General features: G+C 43.4%; 1 protein-coding gene and 1 pseudogene across 1 annotated transcript in view; both read left to right on the top strand.

Annotated features, from left to right (window-relative positions):
* Positions 1-23,706, top strand: part of LOC126253167 (TWiK family of potassium channels protein 7) — a 490,190-nt gene that overhangs the window by 415,443 nt on the left and 51,041 nt on the right. The window lies entirely within an intron of this gene.
* On the top strand, positions 580-697 carry LOC126254221 (5S ribosomal RNA; annotated as a pseudogene).

Raw genomic sequence — 23,706 nt, 5'->3', positions numbered from 1 at the left:
CTGTTGCTCCGATTGCCGCTGGACATGCAGTACGTTGCACCACACACATACGCCAAACAGATTGTCTTCCCTCTCTGTAGTGCCACGTGGCCGTCCGGAGATCGGGCTTCTTGCGATCGTACATTCTCGTGACCACCGGTGCTAGCAACCTTGGACAGTGGCTACATTCGCGCCAAGTCCTTCTGCAGTATCGCAGAAGGAACATCCGGCTTCTCGTAGCCCTGTTACACGACCTCGTTCAAATTCAGGGAAGTGTTGATAATGGCATCGTCGTCACCTTAAAGGCATTCTTGACGTACATCACCGTCCAGTCGCAAAAGGAAATAATGCTCACGAACTTTACAGCTTGTATTTCATATTTTCATCTTTACAGTGTTGTTACTGGCTCTACTCTTATGCAACTGGCGTGAAATCTGAATACACATAATTTTTCACATTTAGAAACACGCCTAACCATTTTCGTTTATGTCGCACAATGCCTTCTTGGTGCTGCAATTTTTTTTCCATCAGTGTATGACTATAGTTTTAATTAGGTATTTTAAGATGGGTAAATATTTCTGCTTAGCAAGAGTGACAGGAGGCAACGGTCTTGTCGCAGTGGATACACTGGTTCCCGTCAGATCACCGAAGTTAAGCGCTGTCGGGCGTGGTCGGCACTTGGATGGGTGACCATCCTGGCCGCCATGCACTGTTGCCATTTTTCTCTGCAGATAAGAAAAAAACATGTTTAATGCGTGAAGGGACTCCTTCACTTCTCAGTTCATTGTTCTAGATGAACTGGATGACATTTACAATGACAAATGGGTAGGTAGGTGCGGACAAGTTTCATGGCAAGGACGTTCCTCAGATTTTAATCCTCGGATTACTATATTCGCCCTCACATACGGAAGTTAAATTATTCATCAGATATTATTAATTTAGAGATGTAGCATTTTGCAGGGGACTTCGAAAACGTGTTAATGTCTCATAAACGAAGAATTATTCGGATTTATTTACCCGGGGTGTTCTGAAAGTATTAGTTCAAATTAATACAGGAGGTAGAGTGCATCAAAACAGATACATTTCGATAAGGAACATAAGGTCTCTGAATTCAACTTGTAATATTAGCGAACATTTTCTTAGCGGTGCTGCTGTGTCAGTGTCGGGGACTGGGAATGTGAGTACTGTTTAAATATTCACATTTCATATGATTGGGCACCTGTGAATCCGTGAGGTACCAGACCTCGTGCTCAGCAACAGCGATTCGGTGCCCATGTGTTGGCCGGCATTCTCGGTGATACGTTGATTGAGCCACGTATTCTTTCATAACACCTCGACGGACGAGTATATCGCATCGTCTTGGTACACGTGGTGCTAGAACTGCTGGAGGATCTACCTCTGAATTTTAGACAATGGACTTTCATCACGATATGGTGCCACCCATTTTAACATTCCTGTGAGCTACATGTTCGGGAATCGATGTATTTGGAGAGGTGGCGCGGTCACACAGGTCACCTAACCTCACGTGTCTGGATTTCTTCCTCTGGGGGGGGGGGGGGGGGGAGTAGTTAGGGGTGGATATGAAGCAGTTGGTGTATGAAATCGTTGAGGAAACAGAAAAATACTTCGTCGGTGAAATTAACGTCGCTGCTGATATCGTTGCAGACAAGCCATGAATCTTCGAATGAACACAACAATCAATGTTCTGACGATGTAATGCGTTCATTCAGGCCATTGGTCGCGCATTCAAACAATTACTATGAGTGCCTCTGATCTAATTAGCATGCTAAACTACCCTCTGAGTAAATCTTCTAGCGTAAGAAACCATACTTACCCTAAGAAATATATTTGTTTCGCTGTTCTGTGGTTCCTGTATCAACTTCAAGGAATAGTTTCGAAATTGAAATTTGTGGTAAGGTTCTATGGGAGCAAACTGCTGAGGCTATAGGTCCCTAAGCCTACACAGCTGAATCTAACTTAAACTAACTTACGGTATGGACAACGCGCGCACACACACGAGCCTGAGGGGGGACTCGAACCTCCGACGGGGGAGGGAGGGGGGGGGGAGATAGTGACAAGACACCCTTTATAAATATGGATTAAAAATGAAAAGGTAACATGTATAGACTTTTCTCTTTTGTTTTTGTCAGAATGCTTTTTGCAAAAAGGCTGCAAAAGTATTTTGGATACATCCTGTTTTTCAGACTTCAGCACAGTGGCTCGCACCCTGCTAATTGGTCTTCGAGGGTACAGTCTGAAGTACGATCCTTGAAAAAATTCGTTGTGATAATAATTCTTATCGTTGTTTAAAGAGCTTTTCGTGGAAAACATTAAGGCGCTCGTATTCCTCTCAAATGCAGATCATAATAAACAAAAAGCTAATTAGTGCCACCGTTTTAAAATATTGAATGTTACCATCTTACGATAATCGTTGTTTATGTGTACAATACTCAAGATAATTTACCGTCGTATCTATCTCTCATATGACTAGCCAAACAAGGGATATTGAGAATCCTCTCTCGGGCTGGCCGCGAGTCTTATTCAGATTAAGAGCTACTTGTTGTTTTAGATAACTAATCTTCGTCATTTCCCGTTATAGTCACTGCTCTTGTAGACTCTGCTGTTATCTCAGACTTAGTCGAAATTTCTAGAAAACGCTGACTGGGAATACTGAAGTTCAGTAAGACCGTTTCTATTTATATTTAAGCACGTGGTGCAAATGAGGGCAATTGCAGTATCTTAACTAGGATCTTTGCCTTCCGGGAGCAATGATACCATAAAGGGCAATCCAGCTAGCCTACCTGAGCTGCAGTCTGGTAGTACTTGTGACAGAATGAAGCTTTGAGTCCTTTTAGGTAGAGCTATTTAAAAGCTATAAAGCTAGAGTAGTGCAGCAAAGGAGCTCGGAGTGTAGTTTTATCGAGATAATTGGTACAATGCATAGGGTAACTCACACGGGTTTCACATTCTCTTTCAACTGAATAAAATTTTCCCTTACTTCACTAAACCAATTCCTGTAACAGCGTGGATAATTTCTTTGACGAAGCCCTTTCTTCTTCGATAGGGCTGTTGCTACGTTTGTAACTCTTTCATTCGTCATGATTCTTTATTTCAGGGTGTATTCACCGGGAGCACTTTTGTGATGTTAATCTCTATGGAAACCTTTTCAGTAGCGGATGTGTCTTGTTCTGACTCCCCTTCTTTGTTAAGAAGACTCACTCCCTGTTCTACTAAATAAAATATTTCTTTATACAGTAATGGAAATCGGTATAGAAGCATGGATATTTGCAGGAAAATTGACATTGTCGGTTGGAATAGTTCTGCAAAACGTATTTGTAATAGTATGAAATCCAGTATACTGACAAATGCAGTCAAGTAGTATCACAAATGACGTCAGTGGCACGGTATACAACAAGATACCAACGATTCAGATGGTAGAGGGTGGAATCGGTGTAAAGGCAGTCGCCTCTGTGCGGTGTCAGTGTGCGCGTACGTGTCTCTACTACAAATAGGAAACTTACACAGGGAAACCACGGCTGTGACAATACCACACGGAAATTAGTTATCATATGATGAAAAAGCAATAATCGCTACGAATAAGGAAATGGGACTCTCTAATCCCCAAACTTCCACGAAGTTGAACTGTAAAGTGCAATGACTAATAATTTCGTTAGATTTGGCGCACGATATGGACAGAACGGAAAATTATCTGGGGCATAGAAAGGGTTCCTTTTGCGCAAAGCAAGGGGCACAAACCGTTATTCTTCTTAACTTGTTGCTGATTCACAGGCACCAGTAATTGCCTGACGTGTACGATAATTTTGTGACGTGACAAGAATAAGCACCTTGCATCCAAGAAACAACTGCAGAAAGCCGCTCATGGGCAGCATGGATTTCAGTATTATGCACATGATCTGAGAACGGAACAGGTAAGAATGAGCAGAAACCCTGATGGTGAAAGTTTTATGTTTTGGGGAGCCTTCTGCGCTAAAGATAAAAAAGATAAAGATAAAAACACTAGAATGAACTCTAACATGTATCCTGAGATACAAGAGACGGAATTGATTAGAATGCATGATGACTTAGGGGACAAAAGTCTAATGGTCCAACAAGATAATGCGTATGCGTTTGTGTGTGTTTTTGTTACAAGCAACAGTGATTTTAAGATAATGATATCGATGTCTTTCCTTGACCTGCACGTAGCCCAGATCTGAACCCCGTGGAGGACCTTCGGGGATATTTGCAAGGCGTGTTTACCACAATGGAAGACAATTTGAAGGCATATGTGAGATGAAAAGAGCGATACGAGAAGAGTGGACGACAAATTCATTGCAGGAACCACAAACCCTTACAAAATGAATGCAGCAGAGAATTTTTGAGGTAATAAGGAATAACGGTGGTTGGACAAAGTACTAGCAATGCAATAATTTAACAGTACAGTGAATGCCTTTATGATAATTTCCATCCAGGAAATGCAAGTGCATTTTCTTGTCACTCGTGTTATGAATTAAACTATGTAATTCCGTCATGATTGTTCATGTCTTACATGTGTCTACTACTTTCAAATGGTTCAAATGGCTCTGAGCACTATGGGACTTAACATCTGAGGTCATCAGTCCCCTAGAACTTTGAACTACTTCAACCTAACTAACCTAAGGACATCACACACATCCATGCCCGAGGCAGGATTCGAACCTGCGACCTTAGCGGTCGCGCGTTCCCAGACTGAAGCGCCTAGAACCGCTCGGCCACACCGGTCGGCCTACTACTTTCATAGTAAATTCGGCACATGTATGCTTCAGACTTTGTACTATTACTCTTGCGGGACGCTGATATCCTCTACTGTTGGAGTTTAATGCGGACATACAATTAGTCCGCTCATACATACCGCTTTCTTCTAGAATGAGTTTCGCCTGTTTTTGAGAAACTCTATTTCTTCTAGACTCCTTGTGTTGAGAGCATCCACGCCACATCACTGATGTTTTGTTTATTGTATATATAAGTCCTCCTCGAGACAGCGGCCAGCGTCTTCGCACACTGAGCCGTGCGGTGCCCGAAACAAAAAAGACGCAACGTATTGCTCCAAAGACTTACTCGAAAACGTTTCTCGACGGACACGTGTTATTTCTATACGCTGCCTTACATACATACTACCATGTTAAATAAGAGTCGTCAGCCTCGCTCTGACTAGCGAGGATGGTTTAAAATAATGACTTCTATACCACTAATCAATACCCTGTGGAAATCCAACTACTTTCAGAAGTCTCTGGTTCGACCACTGGATCGGAAAAAAAGTACCGTAAACAGTTACCACAGTGTGTTCAACCCGTTTATAACATCTTCTCCAGAATCAAAGGTGTATAAGAGTTTAAAGTTAGTCGGCAGAAGGACACAAACGAAAACACAATTTTCCCTTAGAAAAAGTGGAATTTTATTTTCTTCTATAAGACATCGTCAAATCCTTTACCTTCTTATCGAATACCACCTAAAGGTAGCTGATGTCTCCAGGTTGTAACATGAGACCTCTGCCCAAGTAGGAAATCTTCGCCCGTTAAGTCGCTCCTTTCCTCACAAAAACCGGGAAACAATTAATTAGTCACTGATGATTGTTCACTGCCAGTTTCATACACGCAATACTTTCAAAATATTAGCTCCATTCCCACTGGGAGCTGTAACGAACCGGTCTATCCGGGCGGCTACGCTTCGGGGTGGACAAGAAAACTGGTGAGGTGAAACAGGGGTAATATTGGTAGTTGTCTATTCAAGCAGCCCTATACAGAACGCTCGCCGGCCTCAGGGCCACTCTGTGTTGGTGCAGACGCAGCCGATTGCGGAATACGCTGACACACCGACTGTGACGTTCGTTGTCCTGGGTCGCGGCCAGCATCTACCGCGGTGCCTTGTTTGTCGCCAGCGGCGAAGAAGGTGCGCGACCCGTCCAGATCCTCCAGAGTTGTACCAGCTAGCTACCGATGCGCGTACTTGTTGTTCCCATGTCGTCCGCTTGGGCGCGATAGCCGACACTAGTTGCTTGATGCTGATGAGCAATGCCCAAGCCACTGCCGAGGAGTCGACCCGGACGATGGCCGAAGACGTCTAGGCTGTTAGGAGGCCGCAAGGCTGTGCTTCTCGCAGCCGGATTGTAGACAGCTTGCAGTCCGTCGGCCAAATCCCCTCAGAGGGCGGAAGCTGGCCGCACACCAGCTTCACACCTCTGTGAAATTTCCTGAAGTCCCCCAGCCGCCCCGCCACAAGTATGACGAGCCTGCCGCCAGAACTTGAGGAGTTAATCAGTGGGCAGCCAGTCAGAAGATCTTTATCAGCAAGGGTCAATCTTGGTTTACCTGAAACCCGAAATCGCGTCATTCTCTCCAGTTCAAGGTGCAGACAGAATGGCGGCATGACTGAATGCCGTGAGCACCTAAGGGTGATTTATACCCTTATAGGTACACTTCTGACGTAGCCCTACTTGTCCCACAAGGTTTGCCATTGCCTACTTGTCCTGGCACCATGCTAAGAGCATGGTTTTCATAGGCCCAGTTGCTTCACCCCTGGTCGTACTGTGTTGTGGTATTAGTGGTGCTAAGCGCATCGACCATTACCGGTGTCGCAAACCCTGTCTGTCCAGAGTGTTTTGTTGTAGTGTCAACAATACTGCCCAGTGGTTTACTTGATTGGCACATCAGCCGAAATGGCTTATACTGCTGAGCCGCGGCTGGAAAAACATAAGTTCAAACACGCGCACCGGCCGGTGTGGCCGTTCGGTTCTAGGCGCCTCAGTCTGGAACCGCGCGACCGCTACGGCCGCAGGTTCGAATCCTGCCTCGGGCATGGATGTGTGTGATGTACTGAGGTTAGTTAGGTTTAAGTAGTTCTAAGTTCTAGGGGACTGATGACCACAGATGTTAAGTCCCATAGTGCTCAGAGCCAGTTGAACCATTCAAACACGCGCGCCAATTTTTTTCGGTGCCAGCAGAGCGTATGACTCCCATCCTACTATCGTGAGAGCTGCCAGGTGACTCTTCGGTTTCTCGAGCTACTAAAACTGCTCCAAGAACTTAAGTTAGCATGTAGACTTTCGATCAATCAGCCTCCAGAGCAGAATGTACGCACTTCAGTTATTTCCTGCTACGCTCATAATACCGAGTGATTCAAAAATTTGAATAGATTTCACCTGTTTATTACAGACAAACTGTTAAAGGTAGAAACACGTTCCGCATGTCATTGGACAGAGAAAGGTTCAAAGTTTTGACATATCTGCGCCGTAGTTTGTTTGTAGCAAAATGGAGACTACACCACAAGAAAAATCATTTTGTATGTTGGTATTTGCGCGAATTCTATCCACTGTTAAGGTGCAACATACGTTGCGCTGTTGATTCAGCAAGAAACCACCTGTGCACAAGCAGATTTATGACTGGAATACGAAATTATTGGAAATTGGTTTCACATGAAAGAGTAAGAGCACCAGTCGGCCACTCACGTGTGGTCAAAATTTCGAGCGTGTCCGAGATGTATTCACACGGAGCCCTCAGAGGTCCTCAAGGCGGGCGGACCAGGAGCTTCAGCTTCGTTAAAACAACGGTGTGGCGTGTTCTGAAACTGCGCCTGCATGTGAAGCCTTACAAGTTCCAGTTACTGAAACAGCCGCGTCCCCGAGAGCATAACCGAAAGCACAAATTTTCCATTTCATTTCTCCAAGATGTGGCAGAGAGCCCTTTTTCCGAATGACTCATTTTTTCGGACGAATTGACTTTTCATATATCGGGTAAAGGAAATAGCCATTTTGGAAGAATTTGGAGATTACAAAATCCAGGCGTCATCGTCGGACGTAAGACAATCACCGAAATTTGATGTGTTTTGTGACGTTTCTGCTCAAAAAGTTTATGGACCTTCTTTTGCGCAGGAAACTGTGACTGGAATGTCACACTTGGACATGCTGATCTGTTGGTTGTTTCATCAACTTCACGGAGATTGCAGTTCTTTCACTTTTGGCAATGACCGCCCCGCCTCACTTTCATCTTGAAGTGCGGCGTTATTTTAACAATACTGTCCCACAACGTTGGATTGGAAGAGTTAGACAACGATATCTTGTTCATTGCTTTTGGCCTCCCACGCACCAGACCTCCCTTCTTGTTATTTTGTCTGTGAGGTCAGATAAGACAGTCTTTTTCACACCTATGGCATGTTCTATTGAAGATCTGAGAAATCGGAATTGCTGAAGCTGTCTATTCAATGAACAGGGATCTGTTGATTCATGTATGGAATGAAACGCTCTACAGTTTCAATGTTTCTCGAGCAACGCATGGTGCTCATGTTGAGTGTTTGGTATAATGTCTGTGCGAACATGTGACTTTAAACCTTCCTCTATCCAGTGAAATGCGGAAAAACATTTCTATCTTTCATAGTTTGCCTATAATAAACAACTGAAATCTGCTTTCTTCTTTCACAAATGGCTTTGAGCACCATGGGACTTAACATCTGCCGGCCGGAGTGGCCAAGCGATTCTAGGCGCTACAGCCTGGAGCCGAGCGACCGCTACGGTCGCAGGTTCGAATCCTGCCTCGGGCATGGATGTGTGTGATGTCCTTAGGTTAGTTACGTTTAATTAGTTCTAAGTTCTAGGCGACTGATGACCTCAGAAGTTAAGTCGCATAGTGCTCGGAGCCATTTGAAGTATTTTTGAACTTAACATCTGAGGTCATCAGTTCGACTTAGAACTACTTAAACATAACGAACCTAAGGACATCGCACACATCCATGCCCGAGGCAGGATTCGAACCTGTGACCGTAGCCGTTACGCGGTTTCAGACTGAAGTGCCTAGAACTGCTCGGCCACACTGGCCGGCTTCTTCTTTCGCGCTATACTTGCTGTAAGGCTCTACTTCCTGCTAAAACTTTGAGTGGTTTCTTTCCCAAGGGCTGTTAGGAAATACTGGCCATCCTGCAAAAATCACTCACTTTTGAAACCAACAGGTTCAGCTGTGACGACAAGAGACTTAGCTGGATTAAAGAAAGGAGGATCCATTACAATCAGGCTGGAGCCCCAGCCCCACGGCACTGGCATTCACAATAGTGGCGACCACTAGCTGACGGACGCGGCAATTCACACACATCTTACAATAGTTACAAGTTTGTTTGGTTTGTGGGTGGTTTATTCACTTTTGGTGGGTAGTCATGGACGCAAATCAACTAACAGCAACTACGGGTGCAAGGTTGAAGTAATAATTTTCGGCTTCTCACCAGATGCTGTTCTCCTACATTTGCCTGGCGAGTGTTTTGCCCAGCCAGGTCACTCTGTCGTTGATGGCTTTCACTGTACCTCTCACGTCGTCCTGACACAGTGGCAAGTGAGAAGCGCCAGTGACTGCAAGGCCACGAGGATGAATTATCCCCTGCGTCGATCCAGCCACAATCAAATGTGTCCTATCACACCGACAGCATGTAGAAAGTGTGGCGATAATCCACTCAGGGGAGCACGCTCGTTTACAGCATTCATCGTGGCCGCAAGAGCGCTCTCCCTCACACACACCGGCTGTTTGTGTTTGAACCAGTAAACTTTCACCTCCTATTCTTTAGAAGATCCAACTCTCACATAAAGTATCGTGTCTACAGAGCTGTGTGTTGTACAATAATATAATTTCGCAGATGCATTCAATGGTATATGAAGGGTACATGGAAATAACGGTCAAGGTCTGTTTTACAAAAGCTTGAGGAAAACTGATTTTATTCACTCAGTGCCCATTTCTGTGTATAATTAATGGAAGTAGCCGTTGGGAAATACAAAGAATGACTATTTCTTAGTAATAAAGTAGCACTATAGGCTTAAGGATAGACAACATCGATAGAAAATGCAATAAATGAAAGAATGTGGATATATCCAAAATAAGGACCTAATGAATAACAGCTTAAACAAGTTGTATAATCTTCATCGTAATTGTTTTCTGATCATTTAACGCGTAGTTGCAAAGTGTAGTCTCACCATTAAATATTTCTTCTGAGACACTTCTCCTGAATGCTGATATTTACTCACCAAGTTTTTGATTTTCTTCCATTGGTAATGAGGTAAAATACTCCTGTGTTGCAGGACTCTAGACTGTTTCATTATTTACAAATCATTGACCTTTGCTCTGTTAATATACACTCCTGGAAATGGAAAAAAGAACACATTGACACCGGTGTGTCAGACCCACCGTACTTGCTCCGGAAACTGCGAGAGGGCTGTACAAGCAATGATCACACGCACGGCACAGCGGACACACCAGGAACCGCGGTGTTGGCCGTCGAATGGCGCTAGCTGCGCAGCATTTGTGCACCGCCGCCGTCAGTGTCAGCCAGTTTGCCGTGGCATACGGAGCTCCATCGCAGTCTTTAACACTGGTAGCATGCCGCGACAGCGTGGACGTGAACCGTATGTGCAGTTGACGGACTTTGAGCGAGGGCGTATAGTGGGCATGCGGGAGGCCGGGTGGACGTACCGCCGAATTGCTCAACACGTGGGGCGTGAGGTCTCCACAGTACATCGATGTTGTCGCCAGTGGTCAGCGGAAGGTGCACGTGCCCGTCGACCTGGGACCGGACCGCAGCGACGCACGGATGCACGCCAAGACCGTAGGATCCTACGCAGTGCCGTAGGGGACCGCACCGCCACTTCCCAGCAAATTAGGGACACTGTTGCTCCTGGGGTATCGGCGAGGACCATTCGCAACCGTCTCCATGATGCTGGGCTACGGTCCCGCACACCGTTAGGCCGTCTTCCGCTCACGCCCCAACATCGTGCAGCCCGCCTCCAGTGGTACCGCGACAGGCGTGAATGGAGGGACGAATGGAGACGTGTCGTCTTCAGCGATGAGAGTCGCTTCTGCCTTGGTGCCAATGATGGTCGTATGCGTGTTTGGCGCCGTGCAGGTGAGCGCCACAATCAGGACTGCATACGACCGAGGCACACAGGGCCAACACCCAGCATCATGGTGTGGGGAGCGATCTCCTACACTGGCCGTACACCACTGGTGATCGTCGAGGGGACACTGAATAGTGCACGGTACATCCAAACCGTCATCGAACCCATCGTTCTACCATTCCTAGACTGGCAAGGGAACTTGCTGTTCCAACAGGACAATGCACGTCCGCATGTATCCCGTGCCACCCAACGTGCTCTAGAAGGTGTAAGTCAACTACCCTGGCCAGCAAGATCTCCGGATCTGTCCCCCATTGAGCATGTTTGGGACTGGATGAAGCGTCGTCTCACGCGGTCTGCACGTCCAGCACGAACGCTGGTCCAACTGAGGCGCCAGGTGGAAATGGCATGGCAAGCCGTTCCACAGGACTACATCCAGCATCTCTACGATCGTCTCCATGGGAGAATAGCAGCCTGCATTGCTGCGAAAGGTGGATATACACTGTACTAGAGCCGACATTGTGCATGCTCTGTTGCCTGTGTCTATGTGCCTGTGGTTCTGTCAGTGTGATCATGTGATGTATCTGACCCCAGGAATGTGTCAATAAAGTTTCCCCTTCCTGGGACAATGAATTCACGGTGTTCTTATTTCAATTTCCAGGAGTGTATTATGACATCACACGCCACTGTTTGTCTTCACATTTATTTTGAATGACGTAAAACAAATTAAAGTAGCGATGAAAAATTACCGTTCAGGACTCCAAATGATGATTCATTTGCGTGAAGATATTTTAATAAATAAAATAATAAACTCAGTACGTAGCTTTCGTAGAGTCCGTTGTTCGACTTTCTCAGAGACACAAGCTTAGAACTTTAATGGATGTGGTATACTACAGTGGACCTCTGGACACATGGCTTTTCTTCCTGTAGTACCTATTCAGAAATTCTCCCCATCTATAGCATATTTCGTTCTTGCAGTTAATAACGATGAATGCTTCAGTATTAGCAGTCCCATGCCTTTAGTTATCGTCAGTTCACGGGTTACCTTTTAGTTTATAAGGCTCATATCCTTATCGCACTCGAGGTACGAATGGCCTCTTCCTGGAAGTGTAACAGATAATCAGTATCTTCTTCATGTGCGCTAAGAAATGTCAATATCGGAACACAGTGCTTATGCTCAACTTCCTGAGAATAACCTCTTTTTCCGCCCTGTTTTGTATCAGCACTGAGCAATTTTATATCGGTCTCTGCTTTATTACTCAGCAATGTAATAGTTCTAACTTCGTATACAATGTGTGAGCGACTGGCAAATATTTTTGGAAGGCCAGTAACATGAAGCTACAGCATTATAAGACAAATTTTTTACAAAAAAAACCAACATTATAGTACTCCCATTTCCCTACAAGTTGGCTTTATTAACTAAATTCTAAATTTTGATGGACAGAGATCGTTATTTATGCGTAACTTCCGTAGGTGAACAGTGTCTGCAATATTTGTCGCGAATAGAGCTAGAAGTAAAAAAGCAATAAAATAAAACGTTGTCTGATCCTGCAATTTTACTGCATGAACATCGTAAACGTAGTAAGCGATCAACTTTTTCCTTTCATCATATTGTGTGTGTCTGTGCGGGGTGTGGGGGATGTCAGCGAAGAGAGATTCCGTAAAGATATAAAATTATGTAGGTTTGTTCAAAGTCCGTAAGTGTTCTCACTCTCAGATATTGGATGAATGTAGTCAGGGTAATATGCCTCAAGACTCACACACAGTGTCTAGCCGTAACAGTTGATTTATTGTTGTGTTCAAATGTGTGTGAAATCCTATGGGACTTACCTCCTAAGGTCATCAGTCCCTAAGCTTCCACAGTATTTAACCTAAATTATCCTAAGGACAAACACACGCACCCATGCCCGAGGAAGGACTCGAACTTCCGCCGGGACCAGCCGCACAATCCGTGACTGCAGCGCCCAGACCGCTCGGCTAATCCCGCGCTGATACGAAACTTCCTGGCAGAGTGAAAATCTCATTCTGGAAACCTCCCCCAGGCTGTGGCTAAGCCATGTCTCCGCAATATCCTTTCTTTCAGGAGTGCTAGTTCTGCTAGGTTCGCACGAGAGCTTCTGTAAAGTTTGGAAGGTAGGAGACGAGATACTGGCAGAAGTAAGGCTGTGAGTACCGGGCGTGAGTCGTGCTTCGGTAGCTCAGTTGGTAGAGCACTTGCCCGCGAAAGGCAAAGGTCCCGAGTTCGAGTCTCGGTCGGGCACACAGTTTTAATCTGCCAGGAAGTTTCAAGTAGATATGTCATCACATTCATAAATGATACACACAAGTGGGTGAAAATGCAAGTATTAGAACAGGTTTCATAACTAAGTTTTTATAGCATATTAATATCATGAAAGGCTTATCCTGAAAAAAATACAAAATGGATTATTGAGCTGAAATAAAAATGTATATTATGCTGAAAAGTTGTGAAATTCGAATTAACAGGTAATGAAACGTGTCCTTAATATGTATTTACTCTAGCTGTCTTTCCAAAAACATTCAGTCATTATACTATGCGACATAAGACATACTGTCAAAAGGAACTGCAACAAATACTTAAATAACTACATAGTATTTCTTAACTAACAGAAAATATATAACTTCATTATTATCATCATCTGCAAAGAAAAACTTCATTATTCATATTACCATATTATTCATACAACTATTCACCATCATTTGTTATCATCTGCAAAAAAATACACACTTCATTATTCATATTAATATTACCATTCTCCTCATACAACTCTTCATTATCATTCATTACTTCATATATTATAGTGTTTCTTACTTTTAGCATATTTCATCACTAAAATTAACATGTGTAGTTCTGTCTGACAGCTTGCATCAATCGCCTCCTATTCTGAAAGAAAAATAATTAGTTCAGACTGCTGTTATACAGTGTGTATAGTATATTCTTGCCAATGCTTGTTAATTCTGACCCATTTACTCTTCATGACAAGGTATTGCATTTTCTTTCTTTCATTCCGATGGTGCCGGCCGAAGTGGCCGTGCGGTTAAAGGCGCTGCAGTCTGGAACCGCAAGACCGCTACGGTCGCAGGTTCGAATCCTGCCTCGGGCATGGATGTTTGTGATGTCCTTAGGTTCGTTAGGTTTAACTAGTTCTAAGTTCTAGGGGACTAATGACCTCAGCAGTTGAGTCCCATAGTGCTCAGAGCCAGCCATTCCGATGGTGAAATTTCCATTTCATAGTAGACCACTGTGGTTGTATAATTATTTATTTTACACGTCATTTCTTTCTGAAAATGATGAATATGGATTAATATCTTGCATTTAAATCATATACCCATTAAATGAAAACTTGTTTCTAGTGATATGACTAAGCATACAACACAGCATGACAGAAAATGTATTTGGTCAAAAACATAGACAGTTTTCAAATGCAAAAATGTACAACAATATCATAATGTAGCAACAAAAAATGTAGAATAGTCAAGATATCGAGATATCATAACGCAAAAATGTCAGTCAACTTGTTTGTTACATCTTAAAGACCGAGCGAGGTGGCGCAGTGGTAGACAATGGACTCGCATTCGGGAGGACGACGGTTCAATCCCGCGTCCGGCCATCCTGATTTAGGTTTTCCGTGATTTCCCTAAATCACTCCAGGCAAATGCCGGGATGACTCCTCTGAAAGGGCACGGCCAACTTCCTTTCCCATCCTTCCCTAATCCGATGAGACCGATGACCACGCTGTCTGGTCTCCTTCACCAACCAACCAACCAACATCTTAAAGATTTCATATTTCATTCAGACAAAATTCTACTTTTGATAGGAAAACAATCATACATACACAAAAAATGGAAAATGTGGACGGTCTGATATGTACACTCCTGGAAATTGAAATAATAACACCGTGAATTCATTGTCCCAGGAAGGGGAAACTTTATTGACACATTCCTGGGGTCAGATACATCACATGATCACACTGACAGAACCACAGGCACATAGACACAGGCAACAGAGCATGCACAATGTCGGCACTAGTACAGTGTATATCCACCTTTCGCAGCAATTCAGGCTGCTATTCTCCCATGGAGACGATCGTAGAGATGCTGGATGTAGTCCTGTGGAACGGCTTGCCATGCCATTTCCACCTGGCGCCTCAGTTGGACCAGCGTTCGTGCTGGACGTGCAGACCGCGTGAGACGACGCTTCATCCAGTCCCAAACATGCTCAATGGGGGACAGATCCGGAGATCTTGCTGGCCAGGGTAGTTGACTTACACCTTCTAGAGCACGTTGGGTGGCACGGGATACATGCGGACGTGCATTGTCCTGTTGGAACAGCAAGTTCCCTTGCCAGTCTAGGAATGGTAGAACGATGGGTTCGATGACGGTTTGGATGTACCGTGCACTATTCAGTGTCCCCTCGACGATCACCAGTGGTGTACGGCCAGTGTAGGAGATCGCTCCCCACACCATGATGCCGGGTGTTGGCCCTGTGTGCCTCGGTCGTATGCAGTCCTGATTGTGGCGCTCACCTGCACGGCGCCAAACACGCATACGACCATCATTGGCACCAAGGCAGAAGCGACTCTCATCGCTGAAGACGACACGTCTCCATTCGTCCCTCCATTCACGCCTGTCGCGACACCACTGGAGGCGGGCTGCACGATGTTGGGGCGTGAGCGGAAGACGGCCTAACGGTGTGCGGGACCGTAGCCCAGCTTCATGGAGACGGTTGCGAATGGTCCTCGCCGATACCCCAGGAGCAACAGTGTCCCTAATTTGCTGGGAAGTGGCGGTGCGGTCCCCTACGGCACTGCGTAGGATCCTACGGTCTTGGCGTGCATCCGTGCGTCGCTGCGGTCCGGTCCCAGGTCGACGGGCACGTGCACCTTCCGCCGACCACTGGCGACAACATCGATGTACTGTGGAGACCTCACGCCCCACGTGTTGAGCAATTCGGCGGTACGTCCACCCGGCCTCCCGCATGCCCACTATACGCCCTCGCTCAAAGTCCGTCAACTGCACATACGGTTCACGTCCACGCTGTCGCGGCATGCTACCAGTGTTAAAGACTGCGATGGAGCTCCGTATGCCACGGCAAACTGGCTGACACTGACGGCGGCGGTGCACAAATGCTGCGCAGCTAGCGCCATTCGACGGCCAACACCGCGGTTCCTGGTGTGTCCGCTGTGCCGTGCGTGCGATCATTGCTTGTACAGCCCTCTCGCAGTGTCCGGAGCAAGTATGGTGGGTCTGACACACCGGTGTCAATGTGTTCTTTTTTCCATTTCCAGGAGTGTATAACGATAAGAAAAGCGACCTGCAAGCCTTACCTTGTCGAGCACTTGTCAAGAAAAAATACGATCATCGTAAGAAAGTAGTCACATAGATATAATTGCATAAGTGGTCAGTTTATCTGAAAAAATGTGCACGGTCTGATGTGTAACGACAAGAAAAGCGACCTGCTAACTTTACCTTGCCGGCCACTTGCCAAAAAAAAAAAAAAAAATGATCATCATCAGTAAGTGGTCATATAATTATCTGAAAGTGGTATTGCAGTGTGATAAATCATAAAGTATGTTCACTCAATAAAGGGTTTAATACTAGAAATGTGGTGATTGCCCTTGTTTTTTCGGGTTCTCAAAGTTTCGACGTGTACTACGTTGGGGTGAGGTATGCTGCGAATTCTATATGGACCTGCGTATAGAATCTTAAATTTACTGCATCTGCTCTTTCCTCTGTTGGATAAATAATGTGTGCATACTAATATCTTCTGTCCTCTGTGAAAGTCACGGCCTGTACAAACCTGTTTTTTGCTGTCTTCTCCGGCGCTCTGCGGCACGTCTGATGTTGTTGAGTGCAATGTCAATTATTTCATGGTGGCGTAGTCGACGATATGTAGGAAAGAATACTAATTCTTTAATTTTGTTAGGTGGTTCAACATTTTTCAATATAACAGTCGGAGATAGCATAGTAGATTCATTTGGTATGGAGTTAATTACATTCTGGAATGAGAGTATGTGTGTATCCCAATCAATACGTCTTTTATGGCAGTATATTCTACACAGTTTACCAATTTCTTTCATCAGTCGTGCAGAAGGGTTCGAAGAAGCGTGATACCTGGATATACATATCGGTGAAATGTTTATAGCGCGTAACGTAAGTGTCCATATTGCAGATCGAAATTGTGGTCCATTGTCGGAAATTACTTTCAATACATGCCCTACATGAAATAAAAAATGTTTTACAAATGCATTCGAAATAGATTTAGCAGTAGCTTTGCGCAAGTGAGTTCAACAGTGACAAAGATGTAGCAAAAACCTCTATTAGTTCTGGGAATCGGTCCAAAAATGTCTACAACGGCCATGTGTCTCAATTTAACAGGTACAATGGGATGTAACGGAGGAATATGTGAATTCGTGTCTGATTTAGCTTTCTGGCAGATTTCTGGTACGGCCTTTCTGCCATACATTCCCAGAGTGACGGACAGAATCGGCCGTATATTGCGCAAACATGGCGTAAAGACGATTTTCAAACCGACAAAGAAGATCAAAGAGTGTCTTAGATCGGCGACGGAGAAAAGAGACCCACTTGCAATGTCGGGAATATACCGTATACCATGCACATGCGGAAAAGTTTATGTCGGAATGACTGGACGATCTATTAACACCAGGATCAAAGAGCATAAGCGACATTGCAGGTTGAGGCAGGTGGAGAAATCGGCCGTGGCAGAGCACGCACTGAATGAGACCGACCACGTAATAAAATTCGCCGACACGGAAGTTCTGGCTGTAGAGAAGCACTATCACACGCGCTTGTTCAGAGAAGCTGTAGGAATACAAAAACACGCGAAAAGTTTCAACAAGAAAGAGGAAAGCCTTAAGGTAAACGGATCCTGGCTTCCCGTACTGCAGCAAACGACCGCCGCAGGTAACAGGAGAACCGCACCGGGAATGACCGCGGAGAAGCCCTCGGACGTTAGCGCGCCAGGTACACATAGTCTGCGGCAGCGAACTCGGCTCCAGTTCACCACCGGCAATGGAGGGTGAAGCTTTGACAATGCCAGCCACTCGTGCTGGCGAAACGTCAGAAAAATCATTAAATGAACGTCGGCCGAAGAACCCGAGACAGAAGCCAATAGGCAGTTTGTCAACAAGTGGCCACGAAAGCCAACAATTTTGTAGTGTCTCGGATGTCGTCAAAAGTAATAACATTTTCGTGAATAAGAGTCTGTGTGTCAAAAGTATTGCTTACGTTGCTGGAAGATTCAATCTGTACTGTATCTCGTCAAATTCTTTCTGACGTGTTGTTATTAGCGGGAGGATTCTGTGGCATCTCGACTATTTGTACTGTTCTGTTATTTCGTCCTGACGTATTAGGTTCGGGATGATACCGACTGTCTGGTTCATTCATAATAATCTGTTGTTGTGGATGATTCTGCAGCTGGTAGGACCGACTGTTACACTGAAAACTGTGCTCATTACTTTTACGTCTGTCATAATAATCATTGCTATACGGCGCGTTGCGATAGGAATTGAAATGATGGGTTTTCTGTACGTACTGATTTCCTTGTTGCTGCGCGTTACTATTTGGTGGAGCCGACGCTATACGTGTAGGCGGCGAAACATTAAAGCTTGGTTGACCTTGCAAACCACATTGTTGGTTAGTTATGCTAACCGGTTGGTTTTGTTGCTGTTGTGGGGAATTGCCTCTATTGTTACCAAAATACGTTTGCTGTTGCTGATAATTTTGACGGTACTGATAATTAAAATTTTGTCTGTTATTAACATTATGGTGGTTGTCATTCCTAGATCGTCTATCACCTTTGCTATTAAAATAGCGTGGCTGGTCATAAGTACTGTATGTTTGTTGGCCTTGGTTATGATGTGAAAAAGTTTTGTTTATGAAAGAATAGTCTGATTGCTGAACTTCCAAAAGCTGTAGCAGATCTCTAAATGCCGAAATATTTTCTTTCTGCTGTCCTGTTCAAAGTGATGCTCTTAACGATCGTGGTAATCTAGAAATACATAATTGGATAAGTGTTGATTCACTGTATGGTTCACTTAAGTATTGGTTTTGTTGGACCATGTGTTCAAAAAATTGCGTGACAGTGGGAAAATTAGAGTTCTCATAATTTGGTAAGCTAATTAATTGATCCTTGATTTCGCGCTGTGTTCGTCTTCGACCAATACGCTGACAGAAAAGCATTCTGAAATTCTTCTACCGAGTAGCATTGTCTCGCGATCGGTCTCATACGAGTTTCCGGTTCGCCTTCCAAAAAACTGCAAATAAATTCAAGTTTTTGTGTTACGGGCCAAGTTGGTGGAAAAGCAAAGCTAAGTTGTTGTATCCAATCCAATGGGTGAATCTGTGTTCTGTCATTTTTAAATACCTTAAATTTCCTAATGGATAGAAAGTGCTTGTAATCAAAATTATCGTCTCTGTATGTCTGAGCAGGTTCAGGATTGTATGATAATCCGTTTTTCTGTGACTGTACGGGATCTACGTCACGTATTCTCTGTAAATTACCTAAATTATACTGGCTGTGTGAGTGTGAGAAATGTTCGGAATGTGGCGTATGCTGTGCCGTGTTAGAGGCTGAAACATTTTTCATCTCTGTCACTTCTTGCTGTAAAGATGACAATTTTCTACGTAATGTATTATTGGACGAACCTATCTCACTGATTGTCTGCTGTAAGTTTTAGAATTCGGGTGTTTGATTGAACGAAATTGGTGACGTATCGTCTGATTTAGTGTCGTTGTTATTTTCGATAACCTCAATACGACTGGCCAATTCATCAAATTTTTCAGTCAATGCTTTAACCTGATCAACATTTTTAGTGTCACAAGCAGTAATTTGGTTTTTTATTTTACGTGTGGTTTTGTTTAATTTCTTAACGTCTGCTTTGACGCCATCGGGATCCTGTATTAATTCTAATTGTGCAAGTCTGTTGGTCACTGTCTGAAAGTCTACTGTGTGTGTCTGTTTTTGTTTTAAGATCGGAGATTTCATCATGCAATTCGGTGTTCAACTGTTTGACTTCGTCTGATACTGTAGCGTTGTTGTTGTCTACGTATGTTTTTGCTTTCGTAAATAACTTACGCTTATCTTCCTGTCTCTGTGCCGTAATTGTTTCCATGACTTGTTTCTTTACTTTATTCTGTTCCTGTATAAATTTACTGTAACGCGTTTCACTGTTTTGTAGGTGGTGATTAAAACGTTCGTCAATTTGGCTATTCTGTTGGTCAAATATCGTGTCTACTTTCGCATCCAGTGTGCGTGAAAGTTCTGATGACATTAATTTAAACTCGTCGCGTAACTGTGTTGCGTTTTCAGAACATTGTTTAGCGACTGCACTAATTTCATCTCTAAGTAATTTAGTTGTGGCAGCATGTGTATTGCGTAATTCCTGTGACTGTTCGGAATCGAAGTCACGTACACTCTGTAAATTACCTAAATTACACTGGTTGTGTGAATGTGACAAATGTTCACAATGTGGCGTATGCTGTGACGTGTTAGAGGCTGAAACATTTTTCATTTCTGTCACTTCTTGCTGTAAAGACGACACTTTTCTACGCAGTGTATTTTTGGACGAACTTATCTCACTGATTGTCTACTGTAAATTTTGGAATTCAGGTATTTGATTGAACGAAATTGGTGACGTATCGTCTGATTTAGTGTCGTTGTTATTTTCGATAACGTCAATACGACTGGCCAATTCATCAAATTTTTCAGTCAGTGCTTTTACGTGATCGTAGTTTTTAGTGTCACAAGCATTAATTTGTTTTTGTATTTTACGTGTAGTTTTGTTCAATTTCTTAACGTCTGCTTTGATGGCATCAGGATCCTGTATTAATTCTAATTGTTCAAGTCTGTTGGTCACTGTCTGAAAGACTACTATGTGTGTGTCTGTTTTTGTTTTAAGATCGGAGATTTTATCATGCAATTCGGTGTTCAACTGTTTGATTTCGTCTGATACTGTAGCAATATTGTTGTCTACGTATGTTTTTGCCTTCGTAAACATTTTACGCTTATCTTCCTGACTCTGTGCAGTAATTGTTTACATGACTTGTTTCTGTTCCTGTATGAATTTACGGTAACGCGTTTCACTCTTTTGTAGGTGGTGATTAAAACGTTCATCAATTAGGCTGTTTTTTTGTTCAAATTTCTTGTCGACTTTCGCATCCAGCGTGTGTGAAGGTTCTGCTGACATTAGTTTAAACTCGTCGCGTAACTGTGTTGCGTTTTCAGAACATTGTTTAGCGACTGCACTAATTTCATCTCTAAGTAATTTCGTTGTGGCTGCATGTGTATTGCGTCTCTCTTCACTATTATTCCTGACACAGGCCTTAATTTCCTCACGTAATTTTTTTTTAGTTTCACTACATTGCTCCGCAACGGCTGTAATCTGTTCAGTAGTGGTGTCAAGTTTTTCATTAATTTGTTTGAACGACCTGTTTTGTTTTTCATTCGACTGTTTGAAATTTTCATTACGGTTGTCTTGTTTTTCATTAAGTTGTTTGTGCGATTCATTAAGTTGTTTGAAATTTCATTAAGTTGTAGCAATACTGCCATAACTTGATCCATGCCAAAATTAGCGACTCTATTTTCTTTGCTGTGTGATGGTGTATCTGCATTTGTTACGTTTTGTGTAACCATTAGGTCATTGTCTGATTCACAAAAAGGTTTGCCAATCGGATGTGCACTGTTGGTGACTACATCGGAATCAAATAAATCTGGCATATTTTGAGTACATTGTTCACCTTCGTTAGACACATTTGTCTGTACACTGTGTAAATTTTGCAAATCAGGTGTGTCAAACTGGGCAGCGTTCATTGTAACGGAACGTGCCGCGTCATCAATTGTCGTTAAATTAAGTGTGGACATGATTGAATTTGTTTGTTCATCATTTGAAATAAAATCATTACTAGTGGTCGGTACGTACTGATTATCTGTAATTAGAGGATTATCATTATGACACTGAGTGTCGCTAGTATTATCGGTCAAATTATTAAAGTCGGCTTTTTCACTCATTACAGATCGCGATGTACTGTTAGCAGTTTTTCGCGCCATTTTCACAAGTCAAAGTTAAGCACAAAATCAAACAACGACAAAGCAAAAATGGAACAAATACAATTCCAACAAAGAGCAATAGATTGTCGATGATCTGTGAAAGAAAGCGTGACAAATAAGTAAATGCGTTGCGCCAGATGCAAACTACATTTAAGTAAATAAGAGCAGATATATAACTGACTACTTCTCAGGAATTCACAAAAATACGATCCTGGCAGGGTCGCCAAGTGTAATCTTCCAACAGATAAGTTCCAGAACCTCCAAACAGTAAAAAATATAAGTATAACATTGACATTTAGCGTAATCTCCCAATAAATAAATTGCGTATCCTAGCAATAATAAAATGTGACTAATCTCTGAATAAAAAATTGTGGATCATTTATAACCTTTCAATAATTGACTGTGAATTTAAACTAGTAAATTTTGGACGTCAGCAGCGCTGCATCATGGCCCTGAAAGATCATTCTGAATAAAAAAATGAACATTCTTACCTCAATGAAGTCGCCGGATAACGCATATATATCTGCTCTTACAATAAATTATTGTGGCGCAGCCCAGTTCAATGCTGGCCGATAGATTTGTCATGTATAAAAAGAAACAACTGACTTTTCTTTACAATAATCGTGATGACCATCGATTGGAGAAATTAGTAAAATCTTTAAATTGAGATGAATGATTGTCAAAAGTTAATTTTTATAAGAAAGATTATTATTAAGAGTTTTTTAAAACATTTACATGGGACTTGATATAACAATAGTATATATGCGCGAGGGTGCTTTTACCTTATACTACAACGCTCAGGCTCCGCCAACGCTCCGCGCGATCGGCCCAGCCAACTCGATACACACGACTGATAGCTACTACTTACTACAACTGCTACACAGTTCCTACTGCTGACAACACTGCTCTCTGGTCTGAGATTCTCTTATACCTTACATATCGCAGGCAGCGCATGAGCAATCCATCGAAATTACATCTGCTCGCGTGCGCTAGCAACAAATTGCTTAATCATGGACCTCTTACAAGTTGACAGACGACAACCACATGTGGTGGAGGGTACTTCTGGTACACCAACTCCCGCACCTCCCTTCCTCTTTTGGCTATCCCATTCGCGAGTGACTCACGGAAAAATATCCGTTAGAGCTCTCAATATCCGTACGAGCTCCTATTTGATTGATCTCGTCGTGGCTATTTCGCGTAGTGTATGTGGAAGAAAGTAAGACGTTGCACGACTCTTCCTCGAACGTACGGGATGGGAAATTCAACAGTAAACTTATACATGATTCACAACGCCTTTCTTGTGGCGCCTGCCACTGGAGGTTTTTTTGAGCATCTTCATAACTCTCTCGCTAGTAACTTGAGCTACTCTTCTAATCTCCAGAATTCTTTTACTCTCTTCTTGTCTGAACTATTTAACGTCTACGTTTCACATTCATGAAACACTGCACTCCAGGAAAATACTTTCAGAAGAGATTTCACAATAATTATATTTACATTAGATGTTATCCTTTATCCATTTATCAGAAAATGTTTTCTTGATGCTGTCACTGGAATTTTACAGCTCCTATACTTTGGCCAACGCTAGTTATTCCTCTCCACGAATAGCAAAATTCATTAACAACTTTTAGTGTCTTCTCTCAGTATCTAATAATCATCTTGTGGATATTGTAGATCTTATTTCCGTGTTAGATAAGAAAAGCCAGAAAGGAATACCACCTTATGAAAGACCGTTTTATAGTTCTGTTTT

Source organism: Schistocerca nitens, chromosome 4 (genome assembly GCF_023898315.1).
Source record: "Schistocerca nitens isolate TAMUIC-IGC-003100 chromosome 4, iqSchNite1.1, whole genome shotgun sequence".
NCBI classification, from domain to species: Eukaryota; Metazoa; Arthropoda; class Insecta; order Orthoptera; family Acrididae; genus Schistocerca; species Schistocerca nitens.
This window is presented reverse-complemented; position numbering and strand designations above follow the sequence as displayed.